The sequence below is a fragment of the Arachis hypogaea genome, chromosome 18 (genome assembly GCF_003086295.3).
Source record: "Arachis hypogaea cultivar Tifrunner chromosome 18, arahy.Tifrunner.gnm2.J5K5, whole genome shotgun sequence".
NCBI lineage: Eukaryota > Viridiplantae > Streptophyta > Magnoliopsida > Fabales > Fabaceae > Arachis > Arachis hypogaea.
Window position 1 is genome coordinate 98,334,153 of NC_092053.1, and position 16,084 is coordinate 98,350,236.

At 38.6% G+C, this 16,084-nt stretch overlaps 1 non-coding gene across 1 annotated transcript; it reads right to left on the reverse strand.

Moving 5' to 3' along the window:
* Window positions 1-14,045: 14,045 nt before the first annotated feature.
* Window positions 14,046-14,153, reverse strand: LOC112774264 (small nucleolar RNA R71). Its single transcript, XR_003188759.1, has one exon. It is a non-coding gene; the product is annotated as a small nucleolar RNA R71 (small nucleolar RNA).
* Window positions 14,154-16,084: the final 1,931 nt, after the last annotated feature.

Here is a 16,084-nt window from a genome sequence, read left to right on the forward strand (position 1 = left end):
TAAGTACAGAAGCACAAGTTACTGAGGAGCCGGTTGAAAAAGAAGCTCCAGAGCAGACTGAAGACACAGTAGTACATGCCCCTCCTAGGAGTGCAGACAACCCTTTCCCAGTCTCTCTTGACACTCATCCTACGTTGCTTAAAGCTCCTGAGTACAAGCCCAAGATGCCATATCCTCAAAGACTTCAAAAGGAGACCAAGGACAAGCAGTTTTCAAAGTTCTTGGAAGTTTTCAGAAAGTTACAAATCAATATTCCTTTTGCTGAGGTTTTGGAGCAAATACCTCTCTATGTTAAATTCATGAAGGAGTTGTTGTCAAAGAAGAAGCCTTTAAAGGGAGATGAAACGATAGTCCTGACTAAGAAATGTAGTGCCATCATTCAGAACCACTTGCCAAGGAAGATGCCAGATCCAGGGAGCTTTCAAATTTCATGTACCATTGGGAGCACAACCTTTGAGAAAGCATTATGTGATGTGGGAGCAAGCATCAATTTAATGCCCTTGTCTGTGATGAAGAAGTTGCAAATTCAAGAGGCACAACCCACAAGGATAGCATTACAGATGGCAGACAAATCTATAAAGCCTGCATATGGATTAGTAGAGAATATCTTGGTCAAAGTCGGTAAGTTCTTCCTTCCAGCAGATTTTGTGATTCTTGACACGGGGTAGGATGAGAATGCCTCTATAATTCTAGGAAGGCCTTTCCCAGCCACTGGGAGAGCTCTGATTGATGTGGAAGAAGGTGAATTAGTGCTTAGAGTGCATAATGAGCAACTGGTCTTTCATGTCTTCAAAGATATACATTCAGCAGGTGAAAAAGAGAGGTGCATGCAGACTGAGCTTGTTGATCCAAACCTTCAAGAACCCCCTAATGATGTACAGTAAAATCTGCAGCTCAAACCACCTTTGGTGACAGTCAATAAAATTCCTCCTGACATCAAACCTAAGTAAAAAAATAAATAAATAAGGGGGGAAGGTATATATATATATATATAAAACAAACAATATACAGGTATATAAAACAAACAACAACAAAAAATTAAAAAATATATATATCTATATTTTAATTATTTTAACCTCTCTTATCCTTTTATCATTTTATTCTTCTTTTACAATAATATTTGTTTTTACTCCTCCGCACATCTTTTATGTCCCTTCCTACTTTTAGTTCTTCTTTGCTTGAGGACAAGCAAACTTTTAAGTTTGGTGTTGTCGCTTCACTTATGGCTTTTCTGTTTATTTTTATGGCACCAAAGGGAGGCGAATCATCTTCACGGAGGAGCACAGCCTGAAGAATGAAACGGCCACTAGGATAACTGAGGTGGTTGAGTTCCTTTCATTCTATATTCCCTCCCATTCTTACTATGTTATATTCCTGTTTTCTGCTATTTTTTATTGCATGATCAGTTGTTATTTCAATTCCTAGGTTCTAGTTTAATTTACTGTTTATTTTGTTATTTGATTTTTATTCTGAGAGGATGTCTCATGTATTGCTCACTGAGCTTGAAATCTAAAGAAAAGAAAGAAAAAAAAGATGTAATGCATGAGTAAGAGAGTTTATAACTGAAAGTAGTCTGATTTAATCAAATGTGGTGGTTGGTGCACGAAATCGTGATTGTTCATTCCTTGGTAACAGCGCCAAAAACTTAATACGCACGTTCATAATCGTAGTTCTTTTTCACAACTTCGCACAACTAACCAGCAAGTGCACTGGGTCATCCAAGTAATAAACCTTATGTGAGTAAGGGTCGAAACCAAGGAGATTGTCGGCTTGAAGCAAGCTATGGTCATCTTGCAAATCTCAATCAGGCGGATTCAAATGGTTATGGTGAATTGATAGTTAAAATATAAAATAGGATAGAGATACTTATGCAATTCATTGGTGAGAGTTTCAGATAAGCCTATGGAGATGCTTTTGTTCCTTCTGAACCTCTGCTTTCCTACTGCTTTCATCCAATCACTCATACTCCTTTCCATGGCAAGCTGTATGTTGGGCATCACTATTGTCAATGGCTACATCCCATCCTCTCAGTGAAAATGGTCCAAATGCACTGTCACCGCATGGCTAATCCTCTGTCAATTCTCGATCATGCTGGAATAGGATCCAGTGATCCTTTTGCGTCTGTCACTACGCCCAGCACTCGCGAGGTTGAAGCTCGTCATAGCCATCCCTTCCCAGATCCTACTCGGAATACCACAGATAAGGTTTAGACTTTCCGGATCTCAAGAATGGCCGCCAATAATTCTAGCCTATACCACGAAGACTCTGATCATAAATCAGGAGGCTAAGAGATAAGCATTTAAGCTTGCTTTCATGTAGAACGGAAGTGTTTGTCAGGCACGCGTTCATAAGTGAGAATGGTGATGAGCGTCACATAATCATCATATTCATCATGTTCTTGTGTGCGAATGAATATCTTAGAGAAGAAATAGGCTTGAGTTGAATAGAAAAACAATAGTACTTTGCATTAATTCATGAGGAATAGCAGAGCTCCATACCTTAATCTATGATGTGTAGAAACTCTACCGTTGAAAATACATAAGAACAAGGTCTAGGCATGGCCGAATGGCCAGCCTCCCCAAATGGCATATGAATTCTAAAATAGGGAAAAAGACTAATCCCTGATTAAGGATGATCAAAAGATGTAAAATAAATCACTAAAAGTAGTTTTTATACTAAACTAGTAGCTAGGGTTACATAAGATAAGTAAATGATGTAGAAATCCACTTACGGGCCCACTTGGTGTGTGCTTGGGCTGAGCATTGAGATTTCATGTATAGAGACTCTTTTTGGAGTTAAACGCTAGGTTGTAGCCTGTTTCTGGCGTTTAACTCTGATTTGCAACCTGTTTATGGCGTTTAACTCCAGAATAGGGCAGGAAGTTGGCGTTTGAACGCCAGTTTGCGTCGTCAAAACTCGGGCAAAGTATGGACTACTATATATTTCTGGAAAGCCCTGGATGTCTACTTTCCAGTGCAAATGAGTTTCTGTAGCTCCAAAAAATCCAGTTTGAGTGCAGGGAGGTTAGAATCCAACAGCATCTGCAATCCTTCTTCAGCCTCTGAATTAGATTTTTGCTCAAGTCCCTCAATTTCAGCCAGAAATTACCTGAAATCACAGAAAAATACACAAACTCCTAGTAAAGTCCAGAAATGTGATTTTTATTTAAAAACTAATAAAATTATATTAAAAACTAACTAAATCATACTAAAAACTATGTAAAAACAATGCCAAAAAGCGTATAAATTATCCGCTCATCACAACACCAAACTTAAATTGTTGCTTGTCCCCAAGCAACTGAAAATCAAATAGGATGAAAAGAAGAGAATATACTATAAATTCCAAAATATCAATGAAACTTAGCTCCAATCAGATGAGCGGGACTAGTAGCTTTTTGCCTCTGAACAGTTTTGGCATCTCACTTTATCCTTTGAAGTTCAGAATGATTGGCATCTATAGGAACTCAGAATTCAGATAGTGTTATTGATTCTCCTAGTTCAGTATGTTGATTCTTGAACACAGCTACTTTATGAGTCTTGGCCGTGGCCCTAAGCACTTTGTTTTCCAGTATTACCACCGGATACATAAATGCCACAGACACATAATTGGGTGAACCTTTTTAGATTGTGACTCAGCTTTGCTAAAGTCCCCAATTAGAAGTGTCCAGGGTTCTTAAGCACACTCTGTTTTTGCTTTGGACCTCAACTTTAACCGCTCAGTCTCAAGCTTTTCACTTGACACCTTCATGCCACAAGCACATGGTTAGGGACAGCTTGGTTTAGCCGCTTAGGCCAGGATTTTATTCCTTTGGGCCCTTCTATCCACTGATGCTCAAAGCCTTGGATCCCTTTTACCCTTGCGTTTTAGTTTTAAGGGCTATTGGCTTTTTCTGCTTGCTTTTTTTTTCTTTTTCTTTCTTTTTTTTTGCCTTCTCTCTTTTTTTTTCGCAAGCTTTTCTCTATTCACTGCTTTTTCTTGCTTCAAGAATCATTTTTATGATTTTTCAGATCATCAAATAATATTTCTCCTTTTTCATCATTCTTTCAAGAGCCAACAATTTTAACATTCATAAACAACAAATTCAAAAGACATATGTACTGTTCAAGCATTCATTCAGAAAACAAAAAGTATTGTCACCACATCAAAATAATTAAACTAGTTTCAAGGATGAATTCGAAATCATGTACTTCTTGTTCTTTTGTGATTAAAAGCATTTTTCATTTAAGAGAGGTGATGGATTCATAGGACATTCATAGCTTTAAGACATAGACACTTAAACACTAATGATCATATAGTAAAGACACAAACATAAATAAAACATAAGGCTCAAGGACCGAAAAATAGGAAAATAAGAACAAGGAGATTAAGGAATGGGTCCACCTTAGTGAGGGTGGCATCTTCCTCTTCTTGAAGAACCAATGGTGCTCTTAAGCTCCTCTATGTCTCTTCCTTGTCTTTATTGCTCCTCCCTCATATCTCTTTGATCTTCTCTAATCTCATGGAGAATGATGGAGTGCTCTTAGTGTTCCATCCTTAGTTGTCCTATGTTGGAACTTAATTCTCCTAGGGAGGTGTTAATTTGCTTCCAATAGTTTTGTGGAGGAAAGTGCATCCCTTGAGGCATCTCAGAAATTTCATGATGAGGAATTTCCTCATGCTCTTGTTGAGGTCTATGAGTGGGCTCTCTTGTTTGCTCCATCCTCTTTTTAGTGATGGGCTTGTCCTCTTCAACGAGGATGTCTTCTTGGCCACAACTTCATAGAAGTGGTCTTGATGGACCTTTGAGATGAATCTCTCCATCTCCCATGACTTAGAGGTGGAAGCAATTGCCTTCCCTTTCCTCTTTCTTGAGGTTTCTCTGGCCTTAGGTACCATTGATGGTTATGGAAAAACAAAAAGCAATACTTTTACCACACCAAACTTAAAAAGTTTGCTCGTCCTCGAGCAAAAGAAGAAAGAAAGTAGTAGAAGAAGAAGAAAATGGAGGAGATAGAGTGAGAGAGTGTATTCGGCCAAGGGGGAGAAGTAGTGGTTGTGATGTGTGAAAATGGAGTAGTGTTAAGGGGTTTATATAGGGTGGGGGAAGGTTAGGTTTCGGCCATTAGGGTTGGGTTTGGGAGGAAAAGGAATTTGAATTTGGAGGTAGGTGGGGATTATGGGGAAGAGGTAATAAGGTGATTGGTGAAAGGTATTTGGGGAAGAGGTAATAAGGTGATTGGTGAAGGGTATTTAAGGAAGAGTGTTATGAAAAGGTGTGAAGAGGAGAGAAGAAGAGGTGTGGTAGATGGAGATCCTGTGGGATCCACATATCCTGAAGGGTCAAGGACTTAGCATCCCTGCTCCAAGTAGGCGTGCAAAACGCCCTTAAAATGCATGTCTGGCGTTAAACGCCAGCTTGCTGCTTGTTTCTGGTGTTTAACGCCAGCTTTTCTCCCATTCTTGGTGTTAAACGCCAATTCCATGCTCTGTTCTGGCGTTAAACACCGGTTTGGTGCTTGTTTCTGGCGTTTAACGCCAGCTTGATGCTTCTTTCTGGCGTTAAACGCCAGTTTGATGCTTCTTACTGGCGTTTAAACGCCAGTAAGCTCTTCCTCCAGGGTGAGCTATTTTTAATGCTATTTTTCATTCTGTTTTTGATTTTTCAGTAGTTTTTGTGACTTCACATGATCATCAACCTAAAGAAAACATAAAATAGCAATGGAAAATAAATAGATATAATTAAATAACATTGGGTTGCCTCTCAACAAGCGCTTCTTTAATGTCAATAGCTTGACAGTGAGCTCTCATGGAGCCTCACAGAAAATCAGAGCAATGTTGGGGCCTCTTAACACCAAACTTAGAGTTTGAATGTGGGGGTTTTGTTTGACTCTGTATTGAGAGAAGCTTCTCATGCGTCCTCTCCATGGTTACAGAAGGAGAACTTTGAGTCTTAAATACAAGGTAGTCCTCATTCAACTGAAGGACCAACTCTCCTCTGTCAACATCAATCACAACTTTTGCTGTGGCTAGGAAGGGTCTGCCAAGGATGATGGATTCATCCTCATCCTTCCCAGTGTCTAGGATTATGAAATCAGCAGGGATGTAAAGGCCTTCAACCTTTACTAGCACGTCCTTTACTAGTCCATAAGCCTGTTTCATTGATTTGTCTACCGTCTCTAATGAGATTCTTGTAGCTTGTACCTCAAAGATTCCCAGTTTTTCCATCACAGAGAGTGGCATGAGGTTTATCCCTGACCCAAGGTCAAACAGAGCTTTCTCAAAGGTCATGGTGCCTATGGTACAAGGAATGAAGAACTTTCCGGGATCCGGTTTCTTCTGAGGCAATGTCTGCCTCATTAGTACACTCAGTTCTTTGGTGAGCAAGGGGGGTTCATCCTCCCAAGTCTCATTACCAAATAAACTGGCATTCAACTTCATGATTGCTCCTATATACTTAGCAACTTGCTCTGTAATGGTGTCATCATCCTCTTCAGAGGAAGAGTATTCATCAGAGCTCATGAATGGCAGAAGGAGGTCCAATGGAATCTCTAGGGTCTCTGTATGAGCCTTAGATTCCTTTGGTTCCTCAAAAGGGAACTCTTTTCTGTCCAGAGGACGTCCCAAGAGGTCTTTCTCACTGGGATTCACGTCCTCCTCCTCCTCTGGATATTCGGCCACACCAAGTAAGGTTATGGCCTTGCACTCTCTCTTAGGATTTTCTTCTGTATTGCTTGGGAGAGTACTGGGAGGAGTTTCAGTAATCTTCTTACTCAGCTGACCCACCTGTGCCTCCAAATTTCTAATGGAGGACGTTGTTTCATTCATAAAACTTAGTGTGGTCTTGGATAGATCAGAGACTATGGTTGCAAGGCCAAAATGGCTCTGTTCAGAATTCTCTGTCTGTTGCTGAGAAGATGATGAAAAAGGCTTGCTATTGCTAAACCTATTTCTTCCACCATTATTATTGAAGCCTTGTTGAGGCTTCTGTTGGTCCTTCCATGAGAAACTTGGATGATTTCTCCATGAAAGATTATAGGCGTTTCCATAGGGTTCTCCCATGTAATTCACCTCTGCCATTGCAAGGTTCTCAGGATCATAAGCTTCTTCTTCAGAAGATGCTTCTTTAGTACTGTTGGATGTAGCTTGCAATCCATTCAGACTCTGAAAAATCATATTGACTTGCTGAGTCAATATTTTGTTCTGAGCCAATATGGCATTTAGAGTATCAATTTCAAGAACTCCCTTCTTCTGAGGCATCCCATTGTTCACAGGATTCCTCTCAGAGGTGTAGATGAACTAGTTATTTGCAACCATTTCAATGAGTTCCTGAGCTTCTGCAGGGGTTTTCACGTGAAGAGATCCTCCTGCAGAATGGTCCAATGACATTTTTGACAATTCAGATAGACCATCATAGAATATACTTATGATGCTCCATTCTAGAAGCATGTCAGTAGGACACCTTTTGATCAGTTGCTTATATCTTTCCCAATCTTCATAGAGGGATTCTCCTTCCTTCTGTCTGAAGGTTTGGATTTCCACTCTAACCTTACTCATCTTTGAGGTGGAAAGAATTTGGCCAGGAAAGCACTGACCAGCTTATCCTAAGTGTTCAGGCTATCCTTAGGTTGTGAATTGATGAGCGGATAATTTATACGCTTTTTGGCATTGTTTTTAGGTAGTTTTTAATATATTTTAGTCACTTTTTATTATATTTTTATTAGTTTTTAAATAAAAATCACATTTTTGGACTTTACTATGAGTTTGTGTATTTTTCTGTGATTTCAGGTATTTTCTGGCTGAAATTGAGGGACTTGAGCAAAAATCTGATTCAGAGGCTGAAAAAGGACTGCAGATGCTATTGGATTCTGACCTCCCTGCACTCGAAGTGGATTTTCTGGAGCTAAAGAAGCCCAATTGGCGCGCTCTGAATTGCGTTGGAAAGTAGATATCCTGGGCTTTCCAGCAATATATAATAGTTCATACTTTGCCTGAGATTTGATGGCCCAAACTGGCGTTCCAAGTCAGCATAAATATTTTGGCGTCAAAACGCCAGAACTAGCATAAAAGCTGGAGTTAAACGCCCAAACTAGCACAAAAGCTGGCGTTTAACTCCAAGAAAAGCCTCTACACATGAAAGCTTCAATGCTCAGCACAAGCACACACCAAGTGGGCCCGGAAGAAGATTAATGCATTAATTACCTATTTCTGTAAATCCTAGGCTAATAGTTTACTATAAATAGGACCTTTTGCTATTGTATTTTCATACTTTTACACACTTTTCATCTTTGGAACTTATATGTTCATGTATGGGGCTGGCTCACGGCCATGCCTAGACTTCTTGTTCTTATGTATTTTCAATGGTCGAGTTTCTACACCCCATAGATTAAGATGTGGAGCTCTGCTGTTCTTCATGAATTAATGCAAAGTACTACTGTTTTCTATTCAATTCACGCCTACTTCTTCTCTAAGATTTACACTCGTTCTTCAACTTGATGAATGTGATGATCCATGACACTCATCACTATTCTCACCTATGAACACATGCCTGACAACCACTTCCGTTCTACATGCAAACAAGCTTGAATGTGTATCTTGAATGTGTATCTCTTGGGTTTCTAATCTAAGATTAAAACCTTCGTGGTATAGGCTAGAATTATTGGCGGCCATTCTTGAGATCCGAAAAGTCTAAACCTTGTCTGTGGTATTCCGAGTAGGATCTGGGAAGGGATGACTGTGACGAGCTTCAAACTCGCGAGTGTTGGGCGTAGTGACAGACGCAAAAGGATCAATGGATCCTATTCCAACATGATCGAGAACTGACAGATGATTAGCCGTGCAGTGACAGCGCATTTGGACTATTTTCACTGAGAGGACGGGAGGTAGCCATTGACAACGGTGAAACCCAACATACAGCTTGCCATAGAAAGGAGTATGAATGATTGGATGAAGGCAATAGGAAAGCAGAGGTTCAGGAGGAACAAAGCATCTTCATGCGCTTATCTGAAATTCTCACCAATGAATTACATAAGTATCTCTATCCTATTTTATATTTTATTCATCTTTTAATTATCAATTATCCATAACCATTTGAATCTGCCTGACTGAGATTTACAAGATGACCATAGCTTGCTTCAAGCCAATAATCTCCGTGGGATCGACCCTTACTCACATAAGGTTTATTACTTGGACGACCCAGTGCACTTGCTGGTTAGTTATGCAGAGTTATGATAAAGAGTTGAGATTACAATTGTGCGTACCAAGTTGTTGGCGCCATTGATGATCACAATTTCGTGCACCAAGTTTTTGGCGCCGTTGCCGGGGATTGTTTGAGTTTAGACAACTGACGGTTCATCTTGTTGCTTAGATTAGGTAATTTTATTTTATGTTTAAGCTTTTTACTTTTTATTTTCGAAAAATATTTTCAAAAATACAAAAAAAAATTCTATTCTGTTCTTCAGAGTTTTTAAGAATGAATTCTAGAGTTTCATGATGATTTGTTGAAGTCTGGCTGGTTGTGAAACCATGTCTAAACTTTTGGACCGAGGTTTCAACTTATCATCACAAGAGCTTATTGATTTCTATCAACTTTGCTATTGAAAGTAATGATCTGCTAAAGCTTGGCTGGCCATTGGCCATGTCTAGTGTTTTGGACCGAAGCTTTCACTGAAAGCTTGGCTGGCTAGTAAGCCATGTCTAATTCCTGGAGTGGAGTTTTAGACTAACATTGCATGATTCCTGGAATTCTTATTAAAAATTTTGAATCCCTTTATTTTCTTTTCCAAATAACTTTCGAAAAATCACAAAAAAATTTTTTTTTAATCTTAAAATCAAAAATATTTTATGTTTCTTGTTTGAGTCTAGTGTCAATTTTTAAGTTTAGTGTCGTGCATGTTTTATTTAATTCCCTGCATTTTTAGAATGTATGAATTATGTTCTTCATTAATCTTCAAGTTGTTCTTGATGATTTCCTTGCTCTGATCTTTTAATTCTCTTGTTTTATGTGTTTTGTTATTTTTCATATGCATTCTCAATTTGTTAATGTCTCTAATATGAAAATTTCTAAGTTTGGTGTCTTGCATGCATTGTTTGATCTTAGTTTTTCATGATTAGTTGAATTTTGATTGTTTCTCATCATAAAAAAGAAATTCAAAAAAAAATTTTCAAAATTATGCCTTTTTAAGTCAATAATACAGAGATTTGAAGATTCAGAACATTCAGCAGAGGAATTAAACAGAAAAAGCTGAGCGTTCAAAATGCCCAGTAAGGAAGGAAAACTGGCGTTTAAACGCCAGCCAGGGTAGGCGTTAAACGCCCAAAAGGGTAGTATTTTGGGCGTTAAACGCCAGAATGGATACGATTCTGGGCATTTAACGCTAGGATGGCACAGGAGGGAAGATTTTGTTTTTAATTCAAATCTTTTTCAAATTTTCATACTTTTTCAAAATCAAATCTTTTTCAAATTATATTGATGAGCGGATAATTTATACGCTTTTTGGCATTGTTTTTAGTATGTTTTTAGTATATTTTAGTTAGTTTTTATTATGTTTTTATTAGTTTTTAAATAAAAATCACTCTTCTGGACTTTACTATGAGTTTGTGTGTTTTTCTGTGATTTCAGGTATTTTCTGGCTGAAATTGAGGGACCTGAGCAAAAATCTGATTCAGAGGCTGAAAAAGGACTGCAGATACTGTTGGATTCTGACCACCCTGCACTCGAAGTGGATTTTCTGGAGTTACAAAAGCACCATTGACGCGCTCTTAATTGCGTTGGAAAGTAGACATCCTGGGCTTTCCAGCAATATATAATAGTCCATTCTTTGCCCAAGATTTGATGGCTCAAATAGGCGTTCCAAGTCAGCTCAAGAATTCTGGCGTTTAACGCCAGAACTGGCACAAAATCTGGAGTTAAACGCCCAAACTGGCACAAAAGCTGGCGTTTAACTCCGAGAAAAGTCTCTACAAATGGAAGCTTCAATGCTCAGCCCAAGCACGCACCAAGTGGGCCCGGAAGAAGATTTCTGCATTAATTACCTATTTCTGTAACCCTAGGCTACTAGTTTTCTATAAATAGGACCTTTTGCTATTGTATTTTCATCTTTTGATCATCTTGGAATCATGTTTTGATGATTGAACCCTCTTTGGGAGGCTGGCCATTCGGCCATGCTTAGACTTTGTTCTTATGTATTTTCAACGGTGGAGTTTCTACACACCATAGATTAAGGTGTGGAGCTCTGCTGTTCTTCATGAATTAATGCAAAGTACTATTGTTTTTCTATTCAACTCAAGTCTATTTCTTCTCCAAGATATTCATTCTCACCCAAAAACATGATGAATGTGATGATTATGTGACACTCATCACCATTCTCACCTATGAACGCGTGACTGATAACCACTTCCGTTCTACATGCAAACAAGCTTGAATGTGTATCTCTTGGGTTTCTAATCTAAGATTAGAATCTTCGTGGTATGGGCTAGAATTATTGGCGGCCATTCCTGAGATCCGAAACGTCTAAACCTTTTTTGTGGTATTCTGAGTAGGATCTGGGAAGGTATAACTATGACAAGCTTCAAACTCGCGATTGTTGGGCGTGTGACAGACGCAAAAGGATCAATGGATCCTATTCCAACATGATCGAGAACTGACAGATGATTAGCCGTGTGGTGACAGCGCATTTGGAACATTTTCACTGAGAGGACGTGAAGTAGCCATTGACAACTATGATGCCCAACATAAAGCTTGCCATGGAAAGGAGTATGAATGATTGGAAGAAGGCAATAGGAAAGCAGAGGTTCAGGAGGAACAAAGCATCTTCATACGCTTATCTGAAATTCCAACCAAAGAATTACATAAGTATCTCTATCTTTATTTTATGTTTTATTTAATTATCAATTCTCCATTACCATCTGAATCCGCCTGACTGAGATTTACAAGGTGACCATAGCTTGCTTTAAGCCGACAGTCTCCGTGGGATCGACTTACTCATGCAAGGTATTACTTGGACGACCCAATGCACTTGCTGGTTAGTTGTGCAGAATTGTGACAAAGTGTGATTCACATTTAAGAACTCCAAGTCCTTTGGTGCCATTTTTGATGATCACAATTTTGTGCACCAAGTTTTTGGCGCCGTTGCCGGGGATTGTTCGAGTTTGGACAACTGACGGTTCATCTTGTTGCTTACATTAGGTACTTTTCTTTTTATTTTTCAGAATTTTTAAGAATGAATTCTAGAGTTTCAAGGTGATGCTCTTATCATCACAAAAGCTGATTGATTCTCATCAATTTAGCTGTTGAATGTAATGTTGTGCTGAAGCTTGACTAGCCATGTCTAATCCTTTTTGGACTGAAGCTTTAGACTAACATTGCATTATTCCTGGAATTTTTATTAAAAATGTTGAATCTCTTTATTCTCTTTTCCATATAATTTTCGAAAAATCACAAAAAAATTTATAAAACCATAAAAATCAAAAATATTTTATGTTTCTTGTTTGAGTCTAGTTTCAATTCTTAAGTTTGGTGTCTTGCATGCATTGTTTATTTGATCTTAGTTGCATTTTTATTGTTTCTCATCATTAAAAATTCAATAATATTTTCAAAATTGTGTCTTTTCAAGCTAATAATACAGAGAATTGAAGATTCAGAACATTCAGCAGAGGAATCAAACAGAAAAAGCTGGGCGTTCAAAACGCCTAATGAAGAAGGAAAACTGGCATTTAAACGCCAACCAGGGTACCTGGCTGGGCGTTTAACACCCAAAAAGGTAGGATTTTGGGCGTTAAACGCCAGAATGGATGCCATTCTGGGTGTTTAACGCCAGGATGACACAAGAGGGAAGATTTTGTTTTTAATTCAAATCTTTTTCAAATTTTCATAATTTTTCAAAATCAAATCTTTTTTAAATCATATCTTTTCAATCATATCTCTTCAAAATCAATTTCTTTCCATTTTTTTTATTATTTTCGAAAATCCTTGCTACTATTAATGATTTACTTCAAAATTTTCAAGTTGTTACTTGCCTATTAAGAAAGGATCAAATTTTAAATTTTAAGAGTCATATCTTTTAATTTCTTGTTAGTCAAGTAATCAACTTTAATTTTAAAAAACTTTCTTTTTTTTTAAATTGATTTTCAATCATATCTTCTCAATCATATCTTTTCAATCACATCTTTTTCAAAATTAACTCTCAATCATATCTTTTTGATTTCTAATTTTAAAATCTTTTTCAAAAATCACTTAATTTCTTTCCCAATCTTAATTTTCGAAAATCTCAATCAAATTTTTAAATTTTTTTTATTATTTCAAAATCTTTTTTATTTATTTTTGAAAATTCTTCCCCTCTTCTCACATCCTTCTATTTAAGGGACTAACACTCCTCCTCAAGGTGCAATTCGAATTCTATCCCTCTTAATAAGTTTGAATTCTCCTCTCTCTACCTCCTCCTTCTATTCTTCTTTTCCTCTGACAGCTCAAGGAATCTTTATACTATGACATAGAGGATTCCCTACTTTCTTGTTCTCTTCTCTTTCATATGAGCAGGAGCAAAGATAAAGGCATACTTGTTCAAGCTGATCCTGAACCTGAAAGGACCTTGAAGAGAAAGCTAAGAGAAGCTAAAGCACAATTCTCTCTAGAGGGCCTAACAGAGCTTTTCAAGGAGGAAGAAACCATGGCAGCCGAAAACAACAATGCCAACAATGCAAGGAAGGTGCTTGGTGACTTTACTGCACCTACTCCCGACTTTTATGGGAGAAGCATCTCAATCCCTGCCATTAGAGCAAACAACTTTGAGCTTAAGCCTCAATTAGTTTCTCTGATGCAACAGAATTGCAAGTTTCATGGACTTTCATTGGAAGATCATCATCAGTTCTTAGCTGAATTCTTGCAAATCTGTGACACTGTCAAGACCAATGGGGTTGACCCTGAAGTCTACAGACTTATGCTCTTCCTTTTTGCTGTAAGAGACAGAGCTAGGACATGGTTGGATTCACAACCCAAAGAAAGCCTGAACTCCTGGGAAAAGCTAGTCAATGCCTTCTTGGCAAAGTTTTTTCCACCTCAAAAATTGAGTAAGCTTAGAGTGGAAGTCCAAACCTTCAGATAGAAGGAAGGTGAATCCCTCTATGAAGCTTGGGAAAGATACAAGCAATTGATCAGAAGGTGCCCTTTTGACATGCTTTCAGAATGGAGTATCATAGGAATCCTCTATGATGGTCTGTCTGAACTGTCCAAGATGTCATTGGACAGCTCTGCTGGAGGATCTCTTCATCTGAAGAAGACGCTTGTAGAAGCTCAGAAACTCATTGAGATGGTTGCAAATAACCAATTCATGTACACTTCTGAAAGGAACCCTGTGAATAATGGGATAACTCAGAAGAAAGGAGTTCTTGAGATTGATACTCTGAATGCCATATTGGCTCAGAACAAAATATTGACTCAGTAAGTCAATATGATTTCTCAGAGTCTGGTTGGAATACAAGCTGCACCAGGCAGTACTAAGGAAGCTTCCCCTGAAGAAGCTTATGATCCTGAGAACCCTACAATGGAAGAGGTGAATTACATGGGAGAACCCTATGGAAACACCTATAACCCTTCATGGAGAAATCATCCAAACATCTTATGGAAGGATCAACAGAGGCCTCAACAAGGCTTCAACAACAATAATAGTGGAAGAAATAGGTTTAGCAATGGCAAACCTTTTCCATCATCTTCTTAGCAACAGATAGAGAATTCCAAGGAGAGCCATTCTGAATTAGCAACCATAGTCTCTGATCTAATTAAAACCACTCAAAGTTTCATGACTGAAACAAGGTCCTCCATTAGAAATTTGGAGGCACAAGTGGGTCAGCTGAGTAAGAAAGTTACTGAACTCCCTCCTAGTACTCTCCCAAGCAATACAGAAGAGAATTCAAAGAGGGAGTGTAAGGCCATAAACACATCCCACATGGCCGAACCTGAAGAGGAGGAAGAGGCAGTGATTTCCACTGAGGAAGACCTCAATGGACATCCACTGGCCTCCAATGCGTTCCCTAATAAGGAACCGTGAGAATCTGAGGCTCACACTGAGACCATAGAGATTTCATTGAATTTACTTCTGCCATTCATGAGCTCTGATGAGTATTCTTCCTCTGAAGAGGATGAAGATGTTATTGAAGAGTAAGTTGCTAAGTACCTTGGAGCAATCATGAAGCTAAATGCCAGGTTGTTTGGTAATGAGATGTGGGAGGATGAACATCCATTGCTCATCAAAGAACTGGATGACTTGACTAGGCAGAGATTACCTCTGAAGAGACAAGACCCTGGAAAATTCTTAATCCCTTGTAACATAGGCACCATGACCTTTGAGAAGGCTCTGTGTGACCTGGGGTCAAGTATAAACCTTATATCTCTCTCTGTAATGAAGAAGCTAGGGATCATTGAGGTACAAGCTACAAGAATCTCACTGGAGATGGCAGATAATTCAAAGAAACAGGCTTATGGACTTGTAGAGGATGTCTTGGTAAAGGTTGAAGACCATTACATCCCTGCTAATTTCATAATCCGAGAGACTGGGAAGTGTGTGGATGAATCCATCATCCTTGGCAGACCCTTCCTATCCACAGCAAAAGCTATAATTGATGTTGACAGAGGAGAATTGATCATTCAAGTGAATGAAGATTCCCTTGTGTTTAAAGATCAAGGATATCCCTCTGTAACCATGGAGAGGAAGCATGAAGAGCTTCTCTCAATACAGAGACAAACAGAGTCCCCACAGTCAAACTCTAAGTTTGGTGTTGGGAGGTTCCAACATTGCTCTAAACATCTGTGAGGCTCCATGAGAGCCACTGTCAAGCTATTGACATTAAAGAAGCGCTTGTTGGGAGGCAACCCAATCTTTAACTATCTATATTGAATTTCTATTTTCTTTTGTTATTTTATATTTTTTGTAGGTTGATGATCATGTGAAGTCACAAAAACAATTGAAAAAGCAAAAACTGAAGTAAAAACAGTATTAAAAACAGAACACCCTGGAGGAGAAACTTACTGGCGTTTAAACGCCAGTAAGGGTAGCAGAATGGGCGTTAAACGCCCAGTCTGGCACCATTCTGGGCGTTTAACACCAGAAATAGG